The sequence below is a fragment of the Lissotriton vulgaris genome, chromosome 10, assembly GCF_964263255.1.
Source record: "Lissotriton vulgaris chromosome 10, aLisVul1.2, whole genome shotgun sequence".
Taxonomy (NCBI): domain Eukaryota; kingdom Metazoa; phylum Chordata; class Amphibia; order Caudata; family Salamandridae; genus Lissotriton; species Lissotriton vulgaris.
The window spans coordinates 693,021,260-693,038,899 of record NC_141698.1 but is presented as its reverse complement, the minus strand read 5'-3'; the positions used below and the strand labels follow the sequence as shown (position 1 = coordinate 693,038,899).

General features: G+C 46.3%; 1 long non-coding RNA gene across 1 annotated transcript; it reads right to left on the bottom strand.

The window, feature by feature from the left end:
• Positions 1-15,702: 15,702 nt before the first annotated feature.
• LOC147688683 (uncharacterized) lies at positions 15,703-17,424 on the bottom strand. The gene is made up of 6 exons (XR_015300539.1): positions 17,357-17,424; positions 17,149-17,269; positions 16,783-16,916; positions 16,596-16,681; positions 16,441-16,515; positions 15,703-15,894 (listed from the first exon to the last, which is right to left on the bottom strand). It is a non-coding gene; the product is annotated as an uncharacterized LOC147688683 (long non-coding RNA).
• Between the last annotated feature and the right edge of the window lie 216 nt (positions 17,425-17,640).

The following is a 17,640-nucleotide window of genomic DNA, read 5'->3' as shown; positions in this document are numbered from 1 at the left end:
TGGAGGGATCGTCCCTCTGACCCTTTTTAAAGATAGGCACAACCTCAGCCCGCTTCCAAGAATCAGGGATTGGTGCGCCTTTGTCATTAGCAACAAGTAAGGTGTGAATGATCTTCCCCCATTTCGGCAAATTGGCACGAAGCAAATCCCCAGGAATTCCTTTTGCGGCACAATGCGACTAATGGCATATTCCACCTCCTTAACTGTAAAGGGAAATATAAAGTTTTCTCCGGCTGGTAATAAGACACTACATAGGGCGGGGATACCAGGGGCTCCTGGGGGGGAGGAATACAGATTAGAAAAGAGGTCAAACCATGCCTGACTAGTGATATTGCAAGTAATAATTTCACTATCAGGCCTATTCTTTGCCCTTATGTTACTCCAGAAGCGAGCTGCATCCCGCCCAGCACTCGCCTCACTTAGTGTCTGCCAATACTGGTCCTCCCACTCCTTTTTGGCATTTGCAACCACCAGATTGTACTCTTTCCCGGCTTGCAGAATTAGGGGTTGAGATCTCGCCTTGACAGCCTTAATTAGGGCAGACTTCTTTTGCCTGCACTTGGAAGTGTACCACCCCTGCATTGGCTTAGGTCTCTGGCGACCTGTTGCCCTACCCCCTTGTGTTGCTGCCAGGAATAGGTTGCCTAAAGAATTTATTGTCTCCTGAAACAGCGACGTGACTCTGGATGGGTCAGACTGCTCTAAGAGCGAAGTCTCCATCTAAGTTACCGAGGCTGCCAGTAATGTGCCTATAGCCTGGACTTTGAATTCATCTAGGGCAACTTTGCGCCATTTGAGTCGCCTTCCACAGTTGGATGGACACATTTCTTGGGCGGACTTTACTTTGCACGGAGAGGCAAGACTATTCTGTCTTGACCACAAGTGTTTAAGAGTTAAAGACAGCAAATTGTGGTCACTATCTACAGTGGGTCTTATTACCATATCTTGAACATATTCCCAGAGGGTTATATCAAGGAGAATATAATCAATCCTTGATGTACGGTTAGCCTTGTTGTAGGTGTGGGCACCCAGAGGGTCTAAGACAGTTCTACCATTGAGTGCTCTAAGGCCGAACTCCAAAGTCAAGGCATTCAGCTGGATCGCCAGCTGTGACCATTTTCGTATCGATTGGATCGCTAGTGTTGGTATTCCCCTCCTAGAGTCGTCTTCAGCAACATCTAATATGTCTTCTGCCGCTAGGGGCTCAAAAGTACAATTGAAATCCCCAGCGACCAGTAGTTGTGTGCCTCCACAGTAATCCCCAAGGACTTTTTCTAGCAAGGTTATTGTGGGGGATAAGAAGCTACCTTTAGTGCCCCTCGCATAAACATTAAGTACATCTAGAGATCTCCCGCCACAGGGGCCTTTCAAAGAAATTCTAAGGATATCTAGCGAGTTGGTATTCTTTTGTTCAATACTGCAACCCAGGGAGATGCTCACCCATATGAGGAGCCCCCCTGATGGCCTACCCCTCCCCGATGATGGTAAAACTGCCGGTACAAAGAAAGTTGAATAGCCCACCTTGTGGTTTGGTTCCAGGGTCCACGTTTCCTGGAGGATACAGATGTGTAAGACTCCACCAAAGTATTCCATTCGGGCAACTCAACTTTCCTGGCCAGGCCTGCTATATTCAAACTAATAATCCTCACCAGAGGCCTATTGGTCACCACAATATCCTGGGAAAAAATAGTATAATCAGTCTGTGGAGTAGGGAATTCATCGCCAACATCAATTGCCATGGGTGATAGCAAAGCATGTGGTGAAGGGTCCTTGCTCTGTTGGACCAATGAGTCTGGTAAAAAGATGGGAGCCCCTCAGAGGGTAGTAGGTGTATTGTGGTTCAATAGGCCACCCCTAGTAGGGGAGTTATTAACGCATCCCCCCTCATTTCTTTTACAGAGGCTAGTTGCCACAACTCGGCATGCTAGCCCAAGAATGTCCTCCCAGTAGTTTGACTCAAAGGGTACTTGCATTGAGACTTTAGGAGGATTCCCAGCGGAGTTGGTTAGAGGCCTACACCTTATGTGGCTTCTGTTCCCTTCATGGGCCGGCAAGAAATTCAAATTAAAGTGGTTTGTGCGTCCATACCAGGGGTTTTCTCCATAACAGTTAGTGCCTCTATCAAGGATGGAATTTAGGTAAAAAATCGGATTCCCAGCTTGCCTCCCCCACAGTTGGTTTCCAGTTCCCTGTCTCGGATGCCAGCTCAGTGGCCGGGGATAAAAATAACCCAGGACGTGAGTGCTAATTCCACCTTCACTATGCATGGGCTGCTGGCTAGATATAAAACTTGCCACTCTGGAGTCCCTAAAATTAACTAGGATACAATCTCCCTCGCTACCCTTAGTTCTTGTTCCCACTCAGCTGACACGCCTAACCAAGGTGATGTGGCCATCCAGATCCCTTGGGAGGGGCCTATTACTGTTTAGCCAGAATATTGTCTTGTTCTTAAGTTCAGTGTGTGATTCCATTTTTCCCTGCTTTAGGCAAGGGACTCCTACCAACACAACTACATAGGGCATACATTCTGGGGGCAAGTTAATGCATGGGAGATTGGTTTCTTTGCTATTTGCTCGATCAGATTTTAAAGACGGATCATTATTTTGCCTCGCTGGGTAGCTATTACTGTGTTTGGCCTTCGGCGCCTGTGCACCTTCACAAGCCCCCTTGTCCCCTTTAGACGCAGATTGGTCTATTACGTTGCTGGCCTTATTTGATTGTGTGCCTGGGCCTAGTGCTTTGCTCGAGGGCTCAGTTTTCTCTGGGCGATCAACTCCTCTCGGGGTCCCTATTGCGCCATTCTGATTAGAAGTCATGCGTTTGCCTCCAGCTACAGGGGCTGCTAACATGGTTTGTGTTTTTACAGAGTAGAAATTGTCCAACATACCCTGCTCAAGTCGATCTAATCTTGATGAGAGCTCTTTCAGCCTCTCAATCACTGGTAGAATGAGGGACTTCAGGAGGTGCTCAGCATGGGTAATGAAGGCAATGTCCCTCTGAGCGTTAACAGGACACATTACGCTTGGGGTAATATTAATTGGCGAAACAATATTACCACCAGCGGGGTTATTACTATCTTGGATATTAGGAGATCTATCCGGTGGGGTCTCTATCCTATCCCCAGGGCTTGCATCAACTGATAAACCTAGATACTCTGTTGCATCAGGTGGGCCCCCAGCTAAAATACTCTGAGTAATCTTACCCTTTGATATGTGGTGTTTGACAGACACTTTCTTTTGCTTGGTCCCCTTCGCTACCCCTTTGGAACTTCTTAAAGTTGGACAATCCCTGACTGCGTATTTGGACTTGCGCCTGGCTAACTGCCCTCTAGTTGTTACACTAGGGTTAGGATTGCTTGTACTTAACTGCGAGCTTGAGGCTGAGCTAATGTTAACTAGCGAGTTAGTACATCCAGTAAGATTAGGAGCCCCAGTCCGCAGTGGAGAGTCAGTAGTGACCGCATCGTGAAAGATAGTGGGGGATTAAAGTCCCTGGGGTCAAGTTTGCCACCCTGGGGGCTACGTCCCGAGTACTCGGGGTATAACCGCCACCTGGAAGGGCAGAAAATAATGGTGCCAATATGGAATCCTGATAATTGGTAGAGGTCATAGAGACATTAGGAAGGAGTATAAGGGGGTGCAGCGCCTACAGGGAGCGAAAGATGACGCTCCGTGTTTTCTATGGTGTTAATGAGGACTACATGCCAGTAAATTAAAACAAATCTAAAAACCTGGTCTATAGTACTCTGGTGTGCACGGAACCCTGCCTGTAAGGGGGATAAAATGCTACATTCGTCGATCCAGGCTTGTATGTGACTCAGGACCAACCCGGCGATTACCTTCTGTAAGCAATCAATCAGGCTTATGGGCGTGTAATTACCTGGGTCAGATCTATCCCTTTTCTTAAAAATAGGTAAAATCTCTGCACCTTTCCATGAGTCAGGAATAGGGGCACCCTTAGCAATGGCATTTGCCAGGATCAGTATGTAAGTTACCCAAACCTCCTTGTTATACAAAAACAAATCAGCAGGGACACAGTCGATCCCTGGGGCTCTACCACTGCGTACACTGTTGAGGGCAGCTTCTACTTCCTTTCTGGTGAAACTTAAGTCAGGAGTACCGATATGTTATGTTATGTTATGTTATGTTTGATTTCTATAGCGCACAGCTACTCCAATGGAGTGTCCCGGCGCTTTTTATTGGCAGCTTGTAAGCATAAAGACATAACACAGTGGGATAAAAGAAAAACAACAAAACAAAGGAGGGAGCATGCTAAGGGGCAAAGAGCCAAGTTTTGAGGCCCTTCCTAAAGGTCAGCAAATTAGAAGTGCTACGTAGAGCCAATGGCAAAGCATTCCAAAGCTGCGATGCCTTCAGCTTGAAGGAGCGACCCCCTACGCGGGCCCTCTTTACTCGAGGGACCACCGCAAGGAAGAGAGATTCGGATCGCAGAGATCGGGCCGGGCGATAAAAGGTAAGCCTCCGTTGCAGATATTTCGTGCCCGAGGCATAAAGAGCCTTATGAGCCAGCGTCAACGCCTTGAAAACGATCTGCTTCCGGATAGGCAGCCAATGAAGCGACTGCAAAAGGCCGGACACTCTGGCTCACCTGTGAAGGCCGAAGATAGCCCGAGCAGCCGAATTCTGCACCACCTGAAGGCGCTGTAGTAGATACTCCGGTAGGCCCAGATATAGGACGTTGGAATAGTCCAATCTGGAGCCAATTAAGGCCTGCACAGTGATCCTCCTGTGCTCTTCTGAAAGCAAAGGAAGAAACTTCCGGACCATCTTCAGGAGGCCAAAACATGTTCCCGTAAGACCGAGGATCTGAGATCTCAACGTCAGACCATTGTCGATCTTAATTCCCAGATTTTTTGCCTGCTTGGAGGAGTGTGCAGGAGGAAACATATTAATCGGCCACCATTCCTGCCAATCAGGATCAGAAGTACAACCTAAGAAGAGTACCTCAGACTTATCTGAGTTGCATTTGAGGCTGTTCAGCCGGAACCATTTGAAAACAGCCCCAAGGCACTCACGAATACTCTCTCCGTCAAACTCCTCTCCTTTCCCACACGTAAAGAGGAGCTGGGTATCATCGGCATAGGATACGATCTGGGCCCCCAAGGACTCCGCCAGTGCCGCCAATGGAGTCATAAAGATGTTAAAAAGAGTCGGACTCAGCACAGAGCCCTGCAGGACTCTGACTCCCAAAGGCGGCATCACGGCAGAGCTTGAGGAGGCCCAGACCGTTTGTTGACGGCCCGCTAAGAATGATCTAAACCAGCTGAACACCGTCCCCCTCAGACCGATCTCATGAAGTCTGACAAGGAGACCCTCGTGGGGGACGGTGTCAAAGGCCGCCGACAAATCAAGCATGACAAGCATAGCTTTACCTCCTGAATCCAGTACCTCCTTAATGGCTTCAAACACCTCCAAAAGCACCGTCTCGGTGCTTAAATTGGGGCGGAAGCCAGATTGAGTGGGATGAAGCAGATCGTTGGTTTCCAAAAAGCCAGAGAGCACGGTATGCATGTGCTTCTCCACAATTTTATCCAGCGCAGGAAGGAGAGAGATTGGCCGATAATTGGCCAACGCCTCAGGGTCTAGGCCAGGCTTCTTGAGGAGGGGGATCACCATTGCCTGCTTCCAAGCCTGCAGGACCACCCCCTCACACAAAGAGAGATTCAAGAGTGGATTTGCCAAAGGATTTACCACCGCCGCCATTTTCGCCAAAAATTTGGCAGGGCATGGGTCAAGAGGCGACCCAGATTTAAGATTGGCCATAAGTGCCAATGACGACGCAGCTGAAATAGGCAGAAAATCGGCCAAGATGGACTCCACGGGAGCCGATGGAACTGGCCCGTCCATGAAGCTAGGGCACGCTTCAACCATCCTTGAGGGAAAGGAGTCCTGAATCAACTTTATCTTAGCCGTGAAGAAGTTGGCAAGAGCAGAAACCCACGACTTGGTGGGCGTGGCCTGGGTTAAATTAGACAGTGGAGTCGTAAACTCCCTCACAATGGTGAAAATCTCCTTGCAGGAATTGGAGGCAGCCTCTATCCTCCTGGTAAAATAACCATTTTTCTCAAGGAGGATATCGCGATGGTATGTTTTAATCGCGGTCCTATAAACCAGCCTGGCCGCCGGGTCATAATGTGAGCGCCACGCCCTCTCAGCCACCTTGCACAGCCGGCGAGAAGCTGACAGTGCTTCCGTAAACCAAGGGGCAGAAACCCGCTTCGATGTTGCTCGGGGTGTCCTCACAGGGGCTTGATCATCTAGCCTGTCCATCAGCCACGCCTGCAGAGACTCCAGGTCCCATTCCAAGTTGCCTGAAAGGGGGCAGGGATGATTAAGAGAAACCTGAGCTAGCATCTCTGGGGTCACCCGATGGAATACCCTCGATCCTAGACCCTGCAGTCTAAGGATAGTACTAGAGGGTTTCTCAGAGCCTGGCACATAAAATTTGGCCAATCTGTGATCAGACCAGAGCACCGGTAGAAGTTCTAGCCCCTCTAAGGGGAGCGTCGAAAAGACCTGACCCAGGGTGTGGCCCCTATCGTGTGTTGGACCGGAGAGGTAAGGGACAAGGCCAAGGGGGGCCGAAATATCGATCAATTTAATCACCTCATGGTCCTCTCCCTCATCCATATGAAAGTTGAAATCTCCAGCCAACACACAATGCTCCGCTCTTAAGGCCAGCATCGAGATAGCTGACTGCAGCTCCTCGAAGAAGGATCCAGCCGGTCCAGGGGGTCTATAGACCAACAGCCCTTTAAGAGCTTGATGGGAGGCCAGTGCGATAGGGATTCCGAACCTGTAATAGCATCCATAGGGATAATGGAACAGGCGGCAAGTTTATTCACTACAAGTGCCACACCTCCACCCCTCCCCTCCAACCTATCTTGCCTGAAAATATTATAATCAGGAGGAATTGCTGTGGCGATATCAGGATTGGACAAATCCCCTAGCCATGTCTCTGTCAACATCAGACAAAGAGGTTTTTCCGTAACAATGAGATCAAAGATCTCCTGAGCATGTCTGGGCACAGATCTGGTATTTAAAAGCAGGCAGAGATGCTTCACATTGCCCACTCCCCTATTCAGTTGGATTGTCGGGACATTACCTGGTGTCCAGCCACAGGCCGGGCAGTGCCTCTTACCCCTAAAACGGCCTGAAAAAACTGAATGACAAGCGCCAGATACCTTTTGCAAGGAGCGCAGCTCCAACGACGACGACGATATGGTTAACCACGCACCCTTGGGATGAAATACATTCTTCCGGTCCCATAACAAATTGTTTTTTATAATGAGACACTCAATTCTCCGGTGGGTACATGGTTAATTGGGGGTTTACCGGTACAGCCCCTACCCCATTTCAGGAGGTGCCAGAAGCCGGCCATATTCCTATCTAAGCTGGCACTATATAATTCTAGCCAATATTCTTCTTCCCATTCTTTTTTTGCTAAATGTTGGACCTGCTTATATTCTGCACGAGCTTGTAGGATATTATCCCTATTCTTAGTTTGGATGGCCTGGGATAATGCTTTATAGGCCACCCTACAAGTATTACCATACCAAGACTCTACAGGAATCTTAGCAGTAAATGTATTTTTAAATTTATCAACAGTAAAAAAAACTTTCAGTTTATTAAAAAGATTATTATGCACAAGTTCAACTTTGGACTCGTAGCCCAGTGTGTCTTGGCAACCTAAGAGATCTTCTATAGCTTTGGATGCCAAGGCATTAATGGCCACTAGCTTATCCTCCTATAGAATCATTTTAGATCACTTAACCCGTCTCATATCATTGCTTTGTAAAATTTCTACTCCCACTGGGGAACCCACATCAGGGGACTTGATCAAACGGGCCATCTGTAATAGCAGAGGATTCTGGTCACTCTCCACCCTGTCCTCTATCCTCATGTCTACGAGATTTGGTCAAAATTCCTTGTTGACAAGAATGTAATCAATCCGACTGCTTCTTTGACCAGAGCTAAATGTTACAGAGCCTTCCTTGTCAGACACAGTTCTACCGTTAGCTGCTCTAAAACCATGCTCCACACACAACACTTTAAGTTGGATGGCCGCCTCCGACCATTTCTTTATTGGAGCCAAAGTAAGTTGGGGGATGTCCCATAGGGCATCTTCTTTCTGCCCCAGGTCTATGTCGTTTGAATCTAAAGGTTCAAACGTACAATTAAAATCCCCAGCAACCACTATGTCATTTATTCCTGTGTACTTATTGAGAAAGGAATCCAGGAGGGCGATGGTACTAGAAGCTTTCCCACCAGGTTGACCTCTTGCGTACACATTAACAATTATTAGGTCCCTGTCCCTGGGTCTTTTAATCTTAACAGCCATTATGTCCTTCCCTTCCATACCCAGCTCTTGGACTGTATATCCATCTAACTGCCTTATCCAAATAACGAGACCCCCCATTGGTCTCCCTCTATGTGCTGCTGTGGCGGGTTTATAAAAATTAATGTATCCTGGTCTAAATATCGGATCAACTAACCACGTCTCTTGGAGGACTACAATATCATTAGAATCAATAAGCGACTGCCAGTCTAATGGCACTAATTTGCTCTTTAGGCCAGCTATGTTCCAGGAAATAAGGCGAGTGTTACTGGCCTCCCTTGCATTATCTACACCTTGCGCAGGTACACTCTGACTTGCCGTTCCACTAGTGTTGGACTCTCCCCTTGCTACGGGGAGCGCCTCTTGTAAAAAATCTACGGGACATACTACAACTTCCATAGAATTGCTAGACCCCCCTGCATGCCGTGAGACAGTCACTTCCTTTTCTAGAGTCAGTACCTCAAAATACGGGTTTATTGAGCAAACTACAACATCCTTTGCAACAGTCTCCTTACCCATCATACCCTCTGTACTGACAATAAATCCCTTGAGTTGGGTATTCTGTTGATATCCATGCTGGACATAATGATACTTGAGGGGACCCTTCGCTGCGGCCACCCCTTTTGCTACTGGGCCCGTGATAGAAACTGGGGGTATGTAACCCAGTCAGTCGTTAGCATCCAATGTGCTCAATCCCTCATATCTATTGAAGTTTGGAACATTGTAGATAGTATGAACCATCCCTTGACCCTGTTGCCTAAAGGGATCCCCTCCAATTCCTGGGCAGGTGCGATAGAAGTACCCCAGTGGTAAAACACTTATGGCATCTTCCCTAACCCTTGGAGGTGCGGCCTTTGCTAGGATACACCCACCAACTTGGGGGAACTAAAACTAACGACTATACTGTCCCCTTCCAGGCCTTTAACTGATTTGCCCACCCAGGCCACTCTTCTAACCATCAAAATGTTTTCAAATAAATGGTTTCCAAACCCCGTTTTGGTGTCCAAAAAGTTTAGGGCCTTATTTTTTAATGTGGCCCAATGCTCATCCTCATCTGGCTGTAGTGGGGGAGCATTTGCCAGCACAAGGGTATAGGGTGTTGCCTCAGGAGGAAGATCGAGGAAAATCCTTTGTGTTTTGTCTCCCCTACCCTCCACTCCTGGTCCTATTCTTGTGCTATGTGATGTCAGATTGGTCCTTTGAGCTTCAGATGACAGTAATGACAGGGCGGGCATACTAATTGGTGGTGGCAATAGGGGAATAGAATTTGGGGGAACCCCACTAGCCTGGGATTGGCGGTGGGAGTTAACGGCAACTTGTATTCCAACCTTTTGATGCTCCATGATTTCACGGAGACCCCCCCCTGGCAGATTCTCTGTAGGTTTTATAAGGTGATCTTTAATATTGTTAAGCCTTTCATCTATGGCATTTAATCTACACAGTATTGGTTCCATTATTTCCGTGAATAGGGTTTTGAGCTGTGTTAATGTGGCATTACCAATCTCTCCTGTGTCTAGGGCTTCTTCCCTTGTGTGTACTAATGCTGTAGTTACCGAATCATACCCTCCCCTCACTAGGTTTATACTGTCAAGTTTAGCCAATTTCGCTACTTGTGCGCTCATTCCTGGTGCTTTAAAGGCTTTCCTTTTCTTGTTTTCTGTAGAACTAGGGGTAGGTGGAGCCTTCTTTTGCCTGATTCTAACCTTATTGTCAGGTACCTTGGCTTTACTTATAGACCTAGGGTCTTTTGAAATGGCTGACCGAGAGCCCCCGCTTGACATAATTGGGGAGCGAGAGTACCTTGTGTTGCCTGAAACAGGGTCATCTAGTGTAACTTGTCCAGGGGGGAGGCTTATTTATTTATTTATTTATTTGCTGGTTTGTATAGCGCTTGAATCCACTCCAGCTGGAGTATCTCTGCGCTTTTGGAACCGGTAAAACAGAAGTCGTGAAATGAGTGAGTGGAAACTAGATCTCATTTTTGAACAGTGTAGTTTTCAAGTGTTTTCGGAATGTAAGGTGTTCTTTACATTGTCTCAGAGACAGAGGGAGTTTGTTCCATAGATTGGGTCCAGTAATGGATAGAGCTTTACACCCGTGTCTGGTTTTTTGGGCACGGGGAACCACTAGAAGGAGATTGTTACTGGACCTGAGAGATCGTGTTGGGACATAAGGGACAAATTTCCGCTCGAGATAGGCGGGCCCCTGTCCATTCAGGCATTTGTGGATCAGGCAGCATATTTTAAATTTGGCTCTTTGTCGGATTGAGAGCCAGTGCAGCTGCTCAAGGAGGGGTTTTGAGGCAGTTTTCGGGGGGGCGTTGAGAACAAGGCGAGCTGCCATGTTCTGAATGACCTGTAACTTAGCCAACACCCCTTCGTTGGCAGAAAGCAACAGGCCATTGCAGTAATCGATCCGACTAAGGATCAGTGCCTGGACAAGGGTTTTCCTATCAGAGTCAGACAGCAAAGGGAAGACTTTGCGTAATAGGCTGATGGTATGGAAGCATATTCCTGAAATGTAGTTCGTGTGCTGTTTGAGTGACAGATCTGGTCAAACCTAATCCCCAGATTCTTCACGACCTGTTTGGGTTCAGGAACTGCTCCTAGGTCCAGTGGCCACCACTCCGGAGTCCATAGCATTTTAGCCTCCTCAAACAACCTTACCTCCGTTTTGCTGACGTTATATTGAAGGCAGTTGGAGGACATCCAGTTTGCCACTGCCTTCATGCCTGAAGAGAAGGAGTTCCTGACATCAGAGGAGAGAGTCTTCAAAGGGAAGAGGAGCTGCGTATCATCTGCGTATGATATGGGGATGAAACCATACCTGCGCATCACTCTTGCCAGGGGTGCCACATATATATTGAAAAGGGTAGGGCTCAAACAGGAGCCCTGTGGCACCCCCTTTGAGATCTCTACTTCCGCTGAGCGATAAGCACCCATGGTGACTCTCTGGGTGCGATCATATAGGAAGCTCTTCAACCAGTCAAGGGCCTTGTTCTAAATGCCAGCGTTTGACAACCGTTCGGTCAAGATGGTGTGAGACATGGTGTCGAACGCTGCCGACAGATCTAATAGAACCAAGATGACTGAGAAGCCCTTGTCCTGGTACATGTGTAAATCGTCAGTGACAGACAGGAGGGTGGACTCCGTGCTATATTTAGGGCGGAACCCCGACTGAGAGTAGTCCAGGGCGCTAGCAAGTTCAATGTGTCCGGATAAGTGACGATTTACATGTTTTTCAATCAGTTTCCCCAAAAATGGTAGAAAGGAGATGGGTCTTAGGTTGGTTAAGTCAGTCCATGGGGTGGCAGTGTTTTTCCTGATGGGTCTGACAAGGGCTCGTTTCCATTCCTTGGGGACGGTACCTGAACTGAGTGAAAGATTCACCAGTTTTACAATCGTTGGGCAGAGTTGTTCTGCTAGGACGGGCATTATCCTGGCAGGCATGGTGTCCTCTGGACTCCCACTCTTAATCTGTTGTATTAGTGAGGAGGTTTCTTGTAAAGAGATGGGAGGGAAGATATCTAAGGAGTGTATATCCAGTTTAGGTTCCGTATCTGTCTGGGAAGGCACCAGATCTGAGGAGATTGCCAGGTTGGCACAAACTATTTTGTCATACATTTTGTCAATTTTGTTGGTGAAAAAGCAGGAGATTTCGTCGCATAGCTGTTGAGATGCCATCTCAGAGGATTCACATGCAATGGGCTTAACGAACGTTTGCAAAATTTGGAAGAGCACCCTAGGGGAGTTCCCTGCATCTTTTATTTGTGAAGCAATGTGACTTTTACGTGCTATGCGAATAGCTTTGTGATAAAAGGATAATGCATTCCAATAATTTTTCTTGTCCTCTTGAAGGTGGGAGGTTCTTCATCTTTTTTCTAGTTTTCTTGCACTTAATTTAAGTGTTCTTAGATGGTCAGAGAACCAGATTTCTTGTTTTTTGGCCGGTCTGGATTTGAACTGTTTCAAAGGGGCAATTTTGTCTACGACTTCCTTAGCTTCTCCTTCGAATTTATTGAGGGCAATTTCCATGTTATCCAGAGGTAAGAAGAGCGGGGGATTACATTTTTCCTTAAAGGTGATGTCGATGACTTTGTGCCACTGTCTACGGACACTAGGTAGTGAGGATGGGCATGGAGGGGTGGGGGGTGATGAATTCTACAATAAAGTGGTCAGTCCAGCTCACCTGTGTTGCAGGTGGACAGGAGACAAGCGGGATGTTGGAGAGTATCAGGTCTAGGGTGTGACCTGCCTGATGCGTGGGTCCATAGTTCCTTTGTGTTAGTCCTAAGGAGGATAGGTCAGTTAATAAGGATTGTGCTTCGCTACAATCTGACCTCTCACTATGTACATTGAAGTCTCCGACTAATATGAAATCTCTGTCATTGTTGACATGTGGGGCTAGTAGCTCAACCAGTGTGTTGGAAAAATTATTGCAGGGACCAGGCGGGCGATATACTAGGGCACCTTTCTGACTTTCTTTGGGGGACATAGTCATTTTAAAAACTAGAAGTTCAATTTCAGAGGAACTTAGTTCTTCTAGGACCGAAATAGTCATCTCTTGTTTGTGAACAATAGCAATCCCACCACCAATTTTTGAGGGACGGTCTAATCTAACTATTTTATAGTTACTCGGATTCCTAGAGTTATGGCAGGGGTACAGTGTGGTTTGAGCCATGTTTCTGTAAGATAGCATATGTCTGGCTGTTTAGACGGAATTAATTCCCAAACCTCTGCGGAGTGTTTGGAGAGTGACCTGATATTACAGAGGATATTTTTCCTCCCTAAGGGAGGGTGCTGGTTCTCTGCAACCTTAGTAGTATTAGTATTCAAGGGCTCGGGACAACTTCTATTGTAGGTCTCCCTCAAATGAAAACTGGGTGTGGCAATGGTGGCAAGAAAAAGGGCCTTCGACCTCCGGAAGATCGCCACATCTAACCCTTAATGGCGGGTATGTGTTAAGCCCCAATAGTACCTGCAGGGTGTAGGTTGTCCTAATTGGGGAGGGTGTGTGAGGCATTGTTCTAGCAGCCTCCATGGCCCCTGGCCCCGTCCTGGCGCGGACGGACGCAGACGGGCTGGTCTTTGGCTTGTCTTAGGCGCTGACTTAGGCACCCCTCTGCGCGCAACCGCTGCGCGCTTGAGCCGACAAGGGGCTAAATAGCCCTTCCAAGTGATAGGCTAGAGTGCTAACCGCTCGACTGACCCGGGGTGCCTGGGCGTGTCTGGCTCGTACCTGTCCCGCCCTCCGCTCAACGGTATAGGATACCGAGTCGGACCAGGGCGGGAAGGCTGAAACACTGAGCACAGACTTCTACGAAGAGCCCTGTGGTTCTAACGAGAGTCTCCTTTCCGTAGCCTCAATTTCCTGCAATGGCCCACTTTCCGCCTGATTAAAAAAGGCATCCAGGGTCCCTGCCACTCTAACCCCTCCCTTTATGTGTTAATTTACTGATAGGTATGCCACTTTAACATACACACTATAAGTAATGAATAGGGTCCAATAATCGGCTCAGATTCTTACTTTGTGTTCTTTAGGAAGCGTTAAGGGGGTGGTCCAGTCCAGTCTCTGCCGGGCGCGGGACGGGCCCGCCCTTGGCCCAGGCTTGGTTGGGCGCGCCCGTGCGCATCCCGCGCTGCGGGAGGGCCAAGCCGTTTATGAGGGCCTCAGGCGCCCTCTCACGGCGTCACTTCCTCTGTGCCTTCCCTACAGACTTCTGGGGCTTGTAGTCAATTTGGTCCTGCCCACACACGGACAAAGAACACGCTGCGTCGTTCCCCTCACGGCTTCGGATGGCTGCGGTGGCGTCTCTGGGCTCCAGCTTCCTTGGCTATGCACACAGGTTTGTTGTCCCGTGCTGCAGGAAGGCCGGGCCGGTTATGAGGGCCTCAGGCGCCCTCTCGCGGCATCACTTCCTCTGCGCCTTCCCCACAGACTTCTGGGGCTTGTAGTCAATTTGGTCCTGCCCACACATGGACAAAGAACACGCCGCGCCGTTCCCCTCATGGCTTCGGATGGCTGAGGTGGCGTGTCTGGGTTCCTGCTTCCTTGGCTATTCACACAGGTTTGTTTGTTGATCAGCACTCACTATTTTTAATTTTCTCTGGCCATAAGTTTTGACCAAGGCAGTATTAAAAATTACCAAATTCAATTATAAGAGTTATATGTTAAAAAATGGTTCATATCCACTTAACGCAGATTCCAATTAAATGTGTAGAAACATGTTGTTAGTTGCAAAATTCTTTATTCATATTGGTATACATTAATCAGCCAATTTCGCCACAATGGCTGAATAATTGCCTTGGTCAAAACGTATGGCCAGAGAAAATTAAGAATAGTGAGTGCTGATCTCTCTAGTGCACAAGTTTGTGGATAATGTCAATTTAATGGGGATTAAGAGTCTCATCCCCTGATCGTAGCACTACATTTTGTTACCACTCCCACAGTGTGATGAGTGCGGTATCTAAGTTCTAGGTCTCTCTTTGTATATGACTTGCAATGTTATGTTTTATGTTATGCCAATGTTTGCGTTTGGGGCGTCGAACAAGGAACTTTGGACCCATATATGTTTGAATCTAAAAGGACGTGGTAGCTGGTGGGAGGCCAGTAAAGCTAACCTCGGGAGTAGTGGAAATAAAAACTTTACCTCTGATATTCTAGTGTGCTGGAATTTGGACGCAACGCACACCACACACAATACACCCACACGGTTCTTGATTATGTAGCTAACCTATGAGAAAATACAATGTCATTGATGTGCATCAGACTGGTCCTTCAATACCATCAGTGGTTTCCCTTTCTCTATAGTAGCCATCAATGAGCAATCAATAAGCCCCGAAAGTAACTTTTCATCTACTTCAACCATAAAGTACACAATGCTCTATGCTTAGTTAGTCTATAATGCTAACCTCGGCTTGAAATGTTCAGAGTTTCCTGGGGTGCTTCTACCATTTAGGAGCGGAGTCAAATCTCCTAAAAACTGTAAACAGTCTGATAGTGCAAGTAGTAATTAAATCACCCACACGCTCTGCACACTGTATCTCTACACATCATCCACCAACCCTGCTTCCATCCAGAATACCTCATGAAGAAATGGCTGAAGAAACCCTACCACAAACCAACAAAAAGCAACCAGCGGAGATAAAGAAGGCACAATGCACCACTGATCGGTCTACCTGGGTGCTCAAATACAGATTCCTGTGGCTGCGGATGGGAATGCTATGTTAGCAACAAGGACCCCCTGATAAGGATAAATATCCTGGGACAGGGAAATAATGTATGTGAAATAACGCTCCCAGGCATATACTTAATTACACAATAGATTAAACAAACAAACTAGTGCAGTTTAGAAAAAATACATTTTTAATATAATTAAAAAGAGAATGATAAAATTCAGTGCATTAATCAGGCTTGATAAAATAACATAAAGTGATACATATGTATTCACAAGAAATTAAAAAAGATTAGATGGTATCCAGTCGACGCGTTTCGACATTTAAGGGTATGCCTTCATCAGGACTTTACCATCAATTTCTGTAAAAGAGATCATAACAGTGTTTTACTATTTACATTTCCTATCATCAAATGATATAACTGAACTAGTTTCATGTTGATTACACAATTCTATTGGTAAAAAAGGTATTTAAATATATGATATACCGCCTATTATACATAACAAACACCTATGCGTAAAGACAATTTTCTAGAACAAACCCTATTATGTTCGGTGTGTGCAAACAGGGGGGTTCACTCCATGACAATTTATTTACATGATTCACACTTATATTTTACATAGTTCATCTTAATGTGATTATACAAGGGTAAAAACAGTTTTTATAATCACAGATTCAGAAAATTAATATGGTACTTGTTCGTTCTTTTTTCATGATATATTTACTCATTAGGATTACATCAATTTCTTTATGATTCTTGTTCTGAGAAAATCTATCGGCTTGTACACGCAAGAATAGACAAAGGGTAGGAAAAAAGGACAGAAAGAATACTCCTAGTGTGTTCTATAATAGCCTTTATTCCAATCAGGTTGCTAACACCATAATGCCATGCATTTTACTTTCTTACCTAAAGTAGTACTTATGTACAGGAGCAGTACTGTTCTCTTGTAGCATTGGATTTTAGAGAGATGACACTTCCCTACTAAAAGAAACATACATTTTAGCTAATAGTAACTATATATTTATTTATGTATTAGAGTGGGCATGTTTATGGTAACTTACCCCTAGAGAGTTATGGTATATTCCTCATCTGGGGTCTGTTTCTCATTGTAACACCACGGCTAATGTACTTTTATACTGTTTAAAACCTAGTAATGAAAGAATAAAGTAAACATAAATTCGGGCTAGTGTTCTCACTAAGGTTCCCTATATTTTCTGCATATAGGATGCAGCTGTTATTGGTGCTTACCAAGGTTAGTTTGGGCGCTGCCTTGTAGCGGTGTCACTCATTCCTCATGATTATTAGATGTTAGACACTTTTAATCTGTCAGTATCTGGGCGTCGTGTCTATTCCTCCGACGAATTGCCGATTTAATGTGGATTCTATTAACGTAGAGGGAGAGCGAGGGTTTTAAGAGCTATTCAGTATTTGTTCTATTTTACACTAAACACAAAATTGTTTTTAAGTAAGAGCTCTCAGTTCGCTGCTCTACAGCTTCACACCTGTTACTCACTTATACTTTGTTGATTTCAAAGGGGGACTAATTTAAACAGTTTAACTAAGTAGGTAAAACATTTACGGTTATGGCGCGCTCCGTGTTACATGTTTGTTTACCTGCAGCAAATGTGGCGTTGATAATCCCTAATGCCGGTTTTACCTCCGTGGTTCAAATTCCTAAAGTAGGGCGATGGCGTTGCACGCGCTGTCTTCTTTTTGTGTAGCACGTCCGTTACTCCTACCACGAAAGGAGCAAGGATTTAACAATGCGTGCAAAGTTAATTTAGCCTAAGATGAAGCCAAAACGGCAAACGCGATAGCTTACCGGGACAAACGAAGGGTCTTGCCGATAGGGGTTACGCTCCCAGCAGGTCAGCTTTCCGGAAAGGCAGCACTGATTAGTTCACTCTAAGGTCTTTTTAAAGAGGGCCGAAATTATTGGCTAGCATGAGTGCTGAGTTTTTAAAGGGGAAGGAAGTATTTCAGCCTATTAATTTGTTTAGGCTCATCGGTTCGATTCCTCATTTCGCCTCCTGATAATATCTAATTTGGAAATAAATACTCCACAATAGTAAAATTAAGGGAGGTAACCAGAGTATATATATTCCA